Below are 13,851 nucleotides of genomic sequence, written 5' to 3' on the forward strand. Positions count from 1 at the left end.
AAAGTATGGTACTGTAACGATTGGATGTAACGGTCTGGTAACCGGTAAAGCAGGAAGCCGAATCAAATCCAGAAGAGTAGTCAAACAAGCTGAGTCAATACCAACGATCAGAGAACAGGAGCCAAATCAGAAAACAGGAGCAAAGTCAGGAAGCCGGGTCAAACGAAGAAATAATGACAGCAAGTTGCACAGGAAAACCACAGAATACACCAACCAAGGGTGACCCAGAAGAGGTCCTTAAGGTAAACCCTTTTTATTCCCCTTTTTCCATATTTAATGAACCTGAACATATTATACACATTTGTTCTTCTTTTGAAGTCATATAAATAAATAGAAAATATATTATAAGTGATAATATATATATATATATATATATATATATATATATATATATATATATATATATATATATGTATGTAAAACCCTATACAGAAATAGAAACAAAAACTCATCTGTTTGTTCTAATCACACTGTGGTTCCATAGCACAGAATTTCTGATTGCAATAATTGTGATCAGGCAGCAGGGGAGCAATGGGAGATCCAACAGGGTCTGGAAATACCCAATTGAGGCTCTCCTGTCCTCAAGTTAACTTCTGGTTGGTGTCAGCAGTGATGGGTGATTCTTCAATGACTGTGCACTGGCGCTTACGGTGAGTGTCGTTACACACAATCAGCTGTCAGGAATAAGCCAGTGATGTTGGGTTCTGCTGACGGGAGTGTCCAGCCTGCCGACAGACAGCCTGATGTCATGTGTAGCGGCTAGGAGATGTCCCTGCGGCTGCAACAAAGTCAGGATGTACCTGTATGTCCAAATGGGCATCTTGTCACAGGTTTTAAGGGTGTACAGGTATGTCCTAAGGGGACCGAAAGGGTCAACATTTTCTTATTTAGTCTGTCCTGTTTATAGTGGTGCTTTTATACTGCCTTTTTAAGTTAAAAAAACTATTAGAATACATGTATTTTGTAACATATTGTTTAAGCTCAGAGGACTGAATCATAATTAAGATGCAATTTAAATATGAATACTTATTTTACCCTAGTTCAAAATGTTAACAATGTTAAAATGTGGTGTACACTAATACCTAGCATATTTTTGCTGAAATGTATTATTTCAATTTGTGAATAAATACTTCAAATTTGTAGTCTGAAACATACTATGAACTCTACAAAGAATAAGGTACAAAGAATTAGTGCTTTAAATAACAAGCATTTATACTTTGTTCAGTGCTTATATTGTCTTCGTTCTGTATAATTTAATATATATTGTAAAAGACAAAGGGCCTGACATGCTAATGATTTTCTCTCATAATTGTAGGAAATTGTGCTAATCGTCCAATTTTCTTTGATAGCACAAAAATTTAACTATCTATTGCTTTTTGTATTTGATTTTGTCTATTTTCACCCCTTGTAATGAATAATAATATGTAGCAATATAGAACATACAGAATGCTAGGCAGCTGCTGAGAGAAGCTATACCACATACCTAAAATAATTGCGTTTGAATATTACCGTATTTGCTCGATTATAAGACAAGGGTTTTTTTCCGAAAAATACCCCCCGTCTTATATTCGGGGTCATCTTATAATCAGACCTTAAATAGGTCTGACTATGAGACTATGATCCAGATCCCCAGCAGCGCTGCAGGGGACCTGGATCTTCCTGTCTTATGCCCCCATTCAACACCCCCCCAAACTTACTGGTGCTTCTGACTCCCCGATGTGCAGTCGGGGCAGCGGGTAGACGTCTATGCGATTCACGTAGGCCACTTCCGCTGCAACCGGAAGGAAGTGCCGACCTTACCCAGCTGTCAGAGAGGAGAGTTCCCTGCATCTCTGACAGATGGAGGGTGTATGCGCGATGGACGCAGACAATCCCCGCTGCTAACCGCACCTCCTTCCAGGTGCAGCAGAAGTTGCCTACGCGAATCGCGTAGACGTCTATACGCTGCCCCGACTACACACCAGGGAGTCAGAAGTACCGGTAAGTTTGGGGAGTGCCTCTCACTCTGCCTCCTGATATGCGTTTTAACCCCCTTTATGCCACTCTGCCTCTTCAAATGCCTTTTAACCCTCTATAAGCCACCCTGCCTCCTGAAATGCCTTATACCCCCTATATGCTACTCTGCCCCATAATATGCCTTTTAACTCCCTAAATGCCAGAGTGACATATAGGGTATAAGGCATTTCTGGAGGCAGAGTGGCACATAGGGGGTCAAAAGGCATATCATGGGGCACAAATAAGCCTTCAGACAGGGCACACGGCTAGAAAGCCCTCGGACAGGGCACATGGCTGTAAAGCCCTCGAATAGGGCAAACGTCTGGAAAGCCCTCAGACAGGCCAAACGGCTAGAAAGCCCTCGGACAGGGCAAACGGCTGGAAAGCCCTCAGACAGGGCAAATGGCTGGAAAGCCCTCGGACAGGGCACAGAGACTTATGGCAGGGAGCCCTCATCGTAGGGCACCGGACACAGAACAGGGCACCGGACACACGGCAGGGAGCCTTCAGCCCCAGGTAGTCAGTAAAGCCAGGTCAGAACCAGGATATCATGAATAAGCCAAATCAGGAGCCAAGAGCAAAGTCACAAAAGGCCAGGTCTGACAGGGTGGAATGTTGACACAGGGCAGTCTTTGCCACTAAATAAGGCCGGAAACAAACTTTGTCCCAATCACTCTTCTCTATACTATTTTATCTGAATGTGAGGTAAATATTTGTGCAGCCACTGTGACAGACCCCTCTACTTCACTGTCTGCCTGCTACATATCTTGGCAATTTTTGTTCATGCTTGGTTCAAGATGATTGGTTGCAGAGGGCTTATGGTGTTTCAGGAAAACTACAAGAGTGGAAAGAGAGAGAGAGAGAGAGAGAGAGAGAGAGATTATTAAGAAAAGGAGAAAAGGGGGGATGAGGCGGGAAGGAATGTACATTTGAAAAGGTAAACAACATTTGGCCAAAAAAAAACAATGTCCCCAAAGTAGTCCAAACAAGGTTGAACAGCTTCTTATATCTTACAGGGAACCTGGCTCAAGATGGTAGCTTGCAGAGAGCTTATCCTATTTAGAGAAAGCTTTTTATATCTCTTATATCTGGGTCAAGATGGAGAGAGCTTGTGATGTTTATATTGCTAATTTACTCAGTCAAGAGCTGCACTTTTTATCTTCATTGATTGTTCTTTTACATGTGTATTCTAATGCACTATGATGTTAAAAAGCCTTTGCATGACCCTCACCTAGTTTTCTCTGTCAAAAGATAGATTTGAAATGCCCCTTTATGCATTGAAGACACATTGTGGGGGATTGAAAATATTTGTTAATGGAAGTTAGGTAAGACTAGACATCTTTTTTCATAAGCAACTAACAAATAAATAGAACTGCTAACAATTCTGTGTCTGGAGTGAGTTGGGGCAAATGTCCCCTTTTTATCCCCAACCTCGAGCATCCTTAACATATAGCTTTCATTTTAGATTTTATGCTAGGAGGGAGTAAACATTATAATGAAACAAAAATCTTGTAACCAATCAAGCCGCATCCCTTTGTTTAACCACATATGTGAAATGGCTGGCAAAGTTGACCCCAGGAGCCAAACATGCATCTTATACGTGGTGGCACTAAAGGGTCCTCTCTTGTAGCAATCATGAAAAAAATAGTGGTATAGTTGGGGCACCTTACAGACTCCGCAGCCATCTTACTGATTTAAGAGGAAAGCTGTGAGTTTACTGGTTAACACAACACTTCCTCCGATTAATGAATTCTCAAAGTTTATAAAAAAAAAAAAAAAAAATTATGTTCACACATCCCATCCACCATTCTTTTAACTTGTCATCCTTAGTTGTATTATTCTTTGTTTTACTTTTAACTGAAAAGAATTCTTGATATATATATATAAAAAAAACTTTTCTCCACCTCTTTACTGCATGACAAGGGAACAGATGGCAATTTAGAAGAAGAATTTATGACAGCCACAATCTTAATGTTGCATAAAGAAAAGAAAAAGACTTGCATCAAAACCACTGACAAATGTACTTGCTAATATTAATGCACTTCCCATTCATCCAATATGCTTCCCTAATTGCTTTTCTGTACATAATAATGTGGCACCTGCTGCTCAGCATTGCAAGAGCATCAGGATTTCACCAAAGTCAAACAGCTCTGTAACCGGCCCTTTCCCTGTGATAAATGTAGAGCACTGTATCACACACAGTTCCTGTCAGCGACATAATTAAAATTTTATACTTACAGAAAAAGATAGTAAACAATCCATTCTTAAATGGATTCACAAGAGGAACTCTTGTTACAGCCAACTTTATAATTAGTATGCATCATGTATTACTAATATGCCCATGACAGGAAAAAAAAACATAATTGCGGAAAGTTGACTTGCTGTCTTTTTTACATTTCTACGGCAGGGGAAAAGAGGCACGTTAATTGAAACTATATTAATGTTACATTTTATGCCAATGTTTATTTGATGTTTATGGTCATATTGTGATCTTTTATTAGATATTTACATTGCAACAATTTCTATGTAGTTAATGCAACAAATAAATATATAATCTACATTTTATTTATAGAAAATATTGAAAAAAGAATGTGTTCCTGTAAAATGTTTCCAAAAAAATGAATACTGACTCATGTACCCATGAAGTAAATACGGTAATACATAAAATAAAGTGCTATTTAAAAAAAGTCTAAAATTAGTATGCTTGGATTTAGTACATGTGTTCAAATACAATAATTATGTTAAAGTCATGTGTTGTGTCAGTTGTGCTTACTTGACAGTAAGGTGCTAAGATTCATAAAACAGATAATAATCCAGGCTTATATCTAATGGTTGTCTATATAAATGAATGGGTCACTTTATTATCACTATTCACAACAAACTATGTTCACCATGATGAACCTAAGGTGTTAAAACATGGGTAAAGTTGCCTGGGGTAACTCACTAACTGCAACCGTGAAAGCTTCCGTGAGTTCTCCAATTCAATGGAAGCTTTCCAAGAGTTTCCCATGATTTGGAATACTGAGATAAATGTCCATTAATTGTTTCAGTTTGAAACCATTTAAAGAAGCCAGAAGAATTCTGAAAATGTTGAATTTACTTCCAACACCATGAATTGCCACTTGTGTCATGACTGTGCCAGCAGTCTTAAGGCTCAGCATTTTTACAGATCTACAGTATATTACATGCTATGTATGCCATAAATGGAAACATATACCAAAAACAAAATTACAGCGATTATGGGTATAATAAGCATTAGAAGACTTCTATTTTGTGGTCGCTTAAGTGATTTCTGCTGTCAGATACATTTTGTTACAAATAAGTCTATCCGCAATGTCTCATAATTACATGAATATTATAGACCAGGCACTGATTCTTTACTCACCATGCAAATGGTTACATAATCTCCATTACTGTTAAACACAAACCATACAAGACATTGTAAATTAGTTTCCTGAGATTATTAATATCTGCCTAGGCTGGTGGATTGTGGTGTGTCTGGTTGATTAATGGAAATAGAACAATAGAAAGTGATATTTATAAATTGCTTTAATATATATTTTTTAAAATATAATTGCTTATTTATATTTATATTATTTAATATTTGAAAAATAAATTGGGTAGGTCTGAGTTATACATTCAGCATGCAGAGACAGCTCCCAGCATATTAAAGGGAAAAGCAACATTAATGCAAATACAAATCAAAACAACACCCACATGAAAAATGTGTGAGAAAATACTTTCCCAATGTACAGCAGCTGACTCTTCAGTAATCCTTAAATACACATAGATAATCAGTTCTAAAACAAGAGGCGCTCATACATAAAGGGAAATATACACTCATCAGCCTTAACATTTTGGCCACCTACCTTATATTGTGTATGCCCCCCTTTAGCAGACAAAACAGCCCTGGCCCATCGAGGCATGGACTCCACTAGACCTCTGAAGGTGTGCTGTAGTATCCGGCGCCAAGACATTAGCAGCAAATTCTTTAAGCCATGTAAGTGTTAGGTGGGGCCTCAATGAATAGGACTTGTTTGTCAAGCACATCCCAAAGATGCCCAATTAGATTGAGATCTGGGGAATTTGGAGGCTAAGTCAATACCTTGAACTTATTGTTGTGTTACTCAAACCATTCCTGAACTGTTTTTGCTTTGTGGGTGGAAGAGGCCAATGTGGGTGGAAGAGGCCACCCAGCCATCCAGGTGATGTAAAAGAACATGTGATTCATCAGACGAGGCCACCGTCTTCCATTACTGCATGGTCCAGTTCTTATGCTCACATGCCCATGATAGGCGCTTTCGGCAGTGGACAGGGGTCTGCATGGGCACCCGGACTGGTCTGCGGCTATGTAGCCCCATGCGCAATGTACTGCGATGCACTGTGTGTTCTGACACCTTTTTATCAGAACCAGCATTAACTTTTTTCAGCTATTTGAGTTACAGTAGCTCATCTGTAGGATTTGACCACACAGGCCAGCCTTCCCCCCACAAGTGCATCAATGAACTTTGGCTGCCCATGACCTTGTCGCCAGTTCAACGCTTTTCTTTCCTTGGACCACTTTTGAAAGGTACTGACCACTGCAGACCGGGAAGACGTCACAGAAGACGTCTAGCTATCACATTTTTCCTACTTCTTACACCATAACTTTAAGGAAAAAATGTTCACTTGCTGAGTAATGTATTCCACACAAAGGCACAATGATAACAAGATCATCAGTGTTATTCACTTGTCAGTGGTCATAATGTCATAATGTTATGGCTGATCAGTATATATATATATATATATATATATATATATATATATATATAGTGTAAACCCATAGTCAGTGGTTGAGAGGCAAGTGAAACAGTAGGAGAGGACTGCTTGGAGAGGGTTGAGATGATGAGGTCCGGATGATCTGTAGAGGTTGTTGATCTTTCAGATGGGTTGATTAGGATGATGGATGAGTGGTGGGGAGAGTATGAGTGGGAAACACCCCCCCATTTTAATGGAAAATGGGTTGGGAGCGGGGTGTGTCAAGACCACTTTCCCAAGACCTGGAGGATTCGGGTGTTGACCCGGACAGCCGGAAAAGCAACATTTTCCCGGAGTTCTCTCGGTCAAACTCAGAGTTCGAAGGTATGGGCATGTGAGCTAAGGTAGGCCAATGGCAAAAGGGAGCTCCCTGGACTGTGGAGGGGTTGTCAAGGGGAAATGGAGATTAAATATGCTGATGGAGTAGGGGAAAGAAGAGTAACAACATATGAGGGCTCATAGCAAGCATTAGGGTGATTGCGACAAGAGATTAGGTGGGTTACCTGCAGGAAGATGGTGTTGCAGTTTCCTGCAGCTTCCCTCCATTGTAACTCTTATCTGTCCACTTATTAAGGTTCCACTTGGGATGAGGCCACTGCAGCTACATTTTCAAGCAAGTGTGTTTCCAAGTGAGGCCTAGGAATTTATAGGACTCCCACCCAATTGGTCAGATAAATTGATATATAGGATGCAGATGTTTCATACTTTGTTAACAATTGCAATTAATCTAGAAAAGAGGGCACCAAAGTTAACACATTAAAACCAGCATCGTGTGGAGACAGGCAGGATAGAGACATACTAGGTGAAAACAAGGGGTTATAACTGGAAATGAGGGGTCTGGGGGTGGATCAGATGCACCAAGATAACCATATCAGGTAAAAACAGGGGGTTACAGCAGGAGATAAGGGCTTTAAAGGTGGATCAGATGCACTGAGATAATCATACTCATAAGAGAGGGAGATGGTTGAGATTAATTCAGATTCCAGGTGAGTAGTTGGATAAAGGAATGAAGACAAGGCATGGATGTCTAGATAGTCCAAACTAACTATAATTTATGGGTTTACTTGATTTCCCTCTAGTCTTTCATCTGCTACTTGCACAGCCATCTTGTTAACCTAGTGCCTATTATATGAGCATATGGTATCTTTTTTTATTATTAATATGTATTTACACAGGTTATACTGTGTTATGTTGCGTTTTTGTTTTATATTTTATGCTGATTTGCTGATCATTACTGTAACACTCCAGAAGATTTCCTTTGGGTTTTCAATTAAGATTTTCCCTATTTCACGTTGAAATATGTCTTATATATTTTGTGTATTATCACTGGTTGGTGGTTCATTTTGTGTGTGTGTACATACTTCAAGTATGTATATGTAAGGTATGTTTTAACACTTTTATTTCTCTCTCTTGCTTTCCTGAATCTTCAGTTTCCCGAACAAAGGAGCTCTGGGTAACAGACCCCTTGACTAGTGACTTGTTGTAACGGCCATCTTTGCATTAATTGGAACAATCTGAAATGAATCTTAACTGTCACTGATTTTCCTAGAATTCCTTGACACCAAGCTGTACAAATGCATCTTCAAACAGAAATGGATTTTCTATAACATTTTAATAAGAAACCACTTAAAGAAAATGTGAATACAAATTAAACAACAATAAAGAATAAGAACAAAGGGAAAAAAGTCACAGCATGTTTGCAATGAACACTGCCACCTTAATTTCTGTTATATGGCTTTTTCATAAAAATGTGACTTCCTTTCATTCTGAGAAATATTTCAACATTTATGATGTAATCTAGAAAGTGCATTTTTATACAAAAACAATCTAAAATTTTATGCATCTAATAAAAATTCTCTGCATGAAAATGAGATGCATTGGTATCATAATTGCAGAACTATCAAACATATTCGCCATAGCCTACAGAAACTGTAGAATGTTAAAAAAGAGTAGTTTTTGCTCTCAAATATGTATATCAAATACTAAAGTCAAAACAAAGTGCATTTGTTACTCTTAGATGCCTCCTTTATAGGTAATGTATAACAAATCTTCTCAGTGCTATGCATAATTAGATTGATATGTGATATGGGTCATTGATGTGGCTAAAAGCATATGCATTTTAGTTCCAGAACATCTATACTATATCTTTACTATAGTTTTGTATATTATATGTTAGCTTTGTGTCTCACACTAACAGTATGCTGTCTTATTTGTTTTTGCTGCGCTGCAAGATACATATAGTGTGAGACATCTGACCTTGGGACCTGATGATAAACATGTAGGAGTCATTAACAGAAGTCATTGATCTTAGGGGACCAACCTCTCTGAGATGCTGGTTGCTTTTGGTTTGGCTTATGATCCTACTTCTGTTGTAACAGGGCTATGGAATCTGCCGGAGTTATATAAACAAATGTGATGTAATGTATCTTACAATTGTAATTTCAATAAGTCACATGCTGTTATACAATAAATTACACATTTCTTCTGCCACAGTAGGTGTCCTAGAAGCTACATAACAAACCACTAATACAACAATTATATTTGTGATTTAAAGGCTACATTACAAAATGCAGATTACGAACACATCTTTAGTTTGCTATCAATAAAATAGCTGAACTAAAAGAGAGGAATAACGTTTCTGTTTGGATTTGTGAGGCACTGTAATGAGTAAAAATTTGGTAAATGACATATACACTTGAAAAATATAATGACACAAATGATAATATGAAGGCTGATCAATAAAGATTACCTTTTGATATCAGTAAAAAATCACCTTGAGAAAGTTTACCTGTTGTAGGAGATGGAGCCTGTATAATACACAGGTAAGCATTATACAAAGGATACAAATTTATACAGTACAAATAATTTATGCATTGTGTAAAAATGTCTTATTTCAAAATATAGTTTTTTTTTTACATTTTAATCTGGCTACAGCATTAATTTGGCATAAACTTTCCAGGCATATTCCATTTCATCAACAACACAAAATTAACCATCTGTTTGTTGTACTTTGTATCCCAGGTGAAATGAATACTCTTAAGAATATCTTTAGAAAATAAATAATTTTATCTAGGTTAATGCATTACCTAAGGCGGTAGGATCTACTCTAATTCAGTCTAAATTAGACAGGGAATTTGGGGCTACCTTATTGTAAAATTATCATGTGACATTGAATAGTAAAAAAGCCTAAAACAATAAATAATAACAGAAGTTCAATGCACACTCAAACTATATTTGACATTAGCAAACACACCATAAATACTAAAAAAAACTTTTTATGTTTTTTTAAAGTAGCTAAAATACCAAAACCAAATTACCAAAGTAATTATCATATTCAGATAACTCAGAAACAGGTCTCCAGGTTTGGTTTTATCATGTTCCTCAATCAAGTAATTTAGAGTTAAATTTGTTTAATAAAATAACAAAATTGAGTTTACAGATTATTTCTGTAATTTGTAATAATACCAAAGGATACCACAATCTGGGGTTTATTTACTAAACGGAGAGCCCATGCAAACTGGCGTACTTGGAATTTCTCTTATAAAGGTTCCATCCAAAAATTAAAGTTAAAAAGGCATACAAAGCACTGTCAATGATGCATTGATTTAAATTGTATTTTTGGATGGCCTCTTTCCTGGATAGGTTGATGATGAGAACTCAAGGGCATGTATGGTCCCCATTTTATAGGTTGCACCTTTTGGGTAACAAGCTGGTCTCCTGGCAACAAAGAGGTCCCCTTCTACCTGGGTAACTTAGACATAGAGCAGTAGGTAGGGTTTATTTCACATAATTTTTATTTCTTAAAATACAGGTAACCCATGTCATGTGGAATAGATGTAAGGGAGGGGCACAGGTGGGCTCCCCACACCTCAATGGTTTATTTCATCCCAGTTGGTATGGTATACCCTAGAGTGTATTTGCTTTATTTTATGCCATCAGGGCCAGACTGGCCCACCAGGATACCGTCAAATTTCCCGGTGGGCTGGCAGGTCTTCATGAACGCCGTCCTCCACCCGCTGCCCCCAACACCAGGGAGTCAGAAGCAGTGGTAAGTCAGGGAGGGGGGTGTTATATGGGGGGCATAAGGCTTTTCTGGAGGCAGAGTACCCCATGATATGCCTTTTAACCCCCTTTATGCCACTCTGCCTCCAGAAATGCTTTTTAACCCCCTGTATGCCACCCTGCCTCTAGAAATGCCGTTTAACCCCCTATATGCCACTCTGCCTCCAGAAATGCCTTATACCCCCATATGTGCCACTCGTCCCATGATATGCCAGGCATATGATAAGGCATATAGGGGTATAAGGCATTTCTGGAGGCAGAGTGGCATATAGGTTGTTAAAACGCTATGCTGATTCCATAGCTTAAGAGTTCCGAACTTCTACTGGTATTAATATCAGCACAGTAACTTTGCATCAGGAGCTTCATGGAACCCTCACATCACCAAGTAAAATGCAAAGCACTTGATAAAGTGGTGTAAAGCGGAATGCTTTACACCACTTTATCAAGTGCTTTGCATTTTACTTGGTGATGTGAGGGTTCCATGAAGCTCCTGATGCAAAGTTACTGTGCTGATATTAATACCAGTAAAAGTTCGGACTTCTGGACTCTGGAACAGTGGACTCTGGAACAGTGGAAATGTGTTCTGTGGAGTAACGAATCAAGCTTCTCTGTTTGGAAGTCTGATGGATGTGTCTGGATATGGCGGATGAAAGGGGAACATTACCTCTCAGACTGCATTGTGCCAATCAATTGTAAAGTTTGGTGGAGAAGGGATGATGGTATGGGGCTTGATTTCAGGGGTTGGGCTAGGTCCATTACTTCCAGTGATGGGAAATCTTAAATACCAAGACATTTTGGAAAATACTATGCTTCCAACTCTGTGGGAACAGCTATTTTCTATCCCACCATAACTGTGCCCCAGTGCACAAAGCAGAGTCCATAAAGTCATGGTTGGATGAGTTTGTTGTGGAAGAACTTGACTGGCCCGCACAGAGCCCTGTCCTTAACCATACTGAACACCTTCAGGATGAACTGGAACAAAGATTGCAAGGCAGGCCTTCTTGTCCAACAAATGCTGTACTGGATGAATGGGCAAATATTCCCTCAGAAAACACTACAAATCTTGTGGACAGCATCCACAGAAGAGTAGAAGCTGTTATATAGCTGTTATATGTATTTCAGAAGTCCCTGTTGATGTTAGGGTCAAGTGTACATATAGTGTATTTGTAATTGGCCATACTCTAAGTAGCAAACTTTTTTCCCTCTAGATTGTAAGCTTATGAGCAGGGCCCTCTTTACTTAATCTATTGTGTGTCTTTGTCAATTCTAGTTTTGTCATACCCTTTTAATATATGTACTGTAAGAAGCTTTGTGTAAATTGTTGGCACTATATAAGTAAATAATAATAGTAAATAACTTGGTACTTCTGTACATGGAAGAAAACTTGTAAAACACCATGGGAGAAAAAAAAATCAAAGAAACTCTGATTCACAGCATAGGAATAAGATTCCAATGAAAAATATAGAGCTAGATGAAGAGTCTGGCAAGTACTGTATGTGACACAGACATACATCAAATGTCTTATATACAGACTAAAGAGAATAATTAGCTTATGCATATTGCATTGTAACATTTCTTATGTTTGGGACAGATATGTTTTTTTTAGGATCAGTGATGTTTGGTTGTACAGAGCTAATTAGAATTCCTGAGCTAGTAGAACTCAGCTTTTCAACAACCAGAATCTCAGTGACATTAGGGATGTTTTAGATTCCTTGGTTATTTCATATTCATATAAAAAATATTCAGTCAATTCATTATTTATACTATACATTAAGAATAAATGAACAACACGAAACATGAAATAATGAACTGTTGTCTTAGACAATATTACCCATGATGCTTTTCAAGAAGAAAGATAATTAGCAACAGAAAGGTCATGGAAAATAATAATATGATTAGATGGCAATGAAAAAAGTATGGGCACATATTTGGATACAGACCAACTTTCTTTTTTCACTTTAACTGAAAATCATTCTTTCAATATTTAATGAAATGCTTATGTTGCAGCACCTGGTCACATTGTCACTACCATCTAACCATTACCTCCCATGTGGGTCATTACTGCAGCCATTTGAATAGGGACAAACTGTTCATCAACCACAATAATGCCAGTCTTTAAATATCTACAGCTCCAAAACAGCAGGAAACAGAATAGTCTTGGCTCTGTTCTTGGGGGAAAAAGCCAGGGGCAAAATATTGCTTTCTCTCATAACAGCCTATGCCATTAGCGATATTTTTTTCTTTGTCCAATTCAAAAGAAGCCACTTTGTTTTATCAGCATTTGCATTTCCTCAATGGCAAACCTTGGAAGTTCTTGTACTGTAACATATGAACAGAAAATACAAGCTACTTAAAATGTTATAGACCTAATACATCAATTGTCAAAATTATCCAAACAAACAGATGTCTTAAGTTATATTAATTTTCAAGGGGTTTTGCTCTTGGAACAAGAATTAAGAATCATCATCAGTGTTCAGTTCTCAGCCTTTTCAAGTTGCAATGCCAGTTCTATAAAGATCTGACTATGAGTCTAATGGAATTTAATTACTTTAGAGATATTAATCATTTGTACAGTAGTAGAAGGAGTATTTTATTGCCACTTCTAAAAGCTTTTAGTTCTTATGCAAAGCAAGCTGTCAGTTGATATAATGGGTAGATTTCCAATAAAACATTTTGTTAGGCACATTGCTTAAAAATATAGATTTGTTGTAATTTATAAGGAAGTTTTTACCTTTGAACCTGTTTGTGATGTTAGTGAATATTATCATTATTATCATGTCCTAAGGTAGGATGTAATAATACAGGGGTATCCAAGTTTCTTCTGCAGTGGGCCAGCAATGTATGTGTAGGCTACATTAATTTTTCATTGAGAAAATATGGCCCAATCCAACCCATAATTCAAAATAATATGCAGTATTATAAATGTGCAGTGTATAATAAAATTGTATAATAAAAAAAAATGTAATCACTTGTAAGTGACAGGTTTAGACCACTGAT

This window comes from Spea bombifrons, chromosome 3 (assembly GCF_027358695.1).
Source record: "Spea bombifrons isolate aSpeBom1 chromosome 3, aSpeBom1.2.pri, whole genome shotgun sequence".
In the NCBI taxonomy this organism is placed as follows: domain Eukaryota; kingdom Metazoa; phylum Chordata; class Amphibia; order Anura; family Pelobatidae; genus Spea; species Spea bombifrons.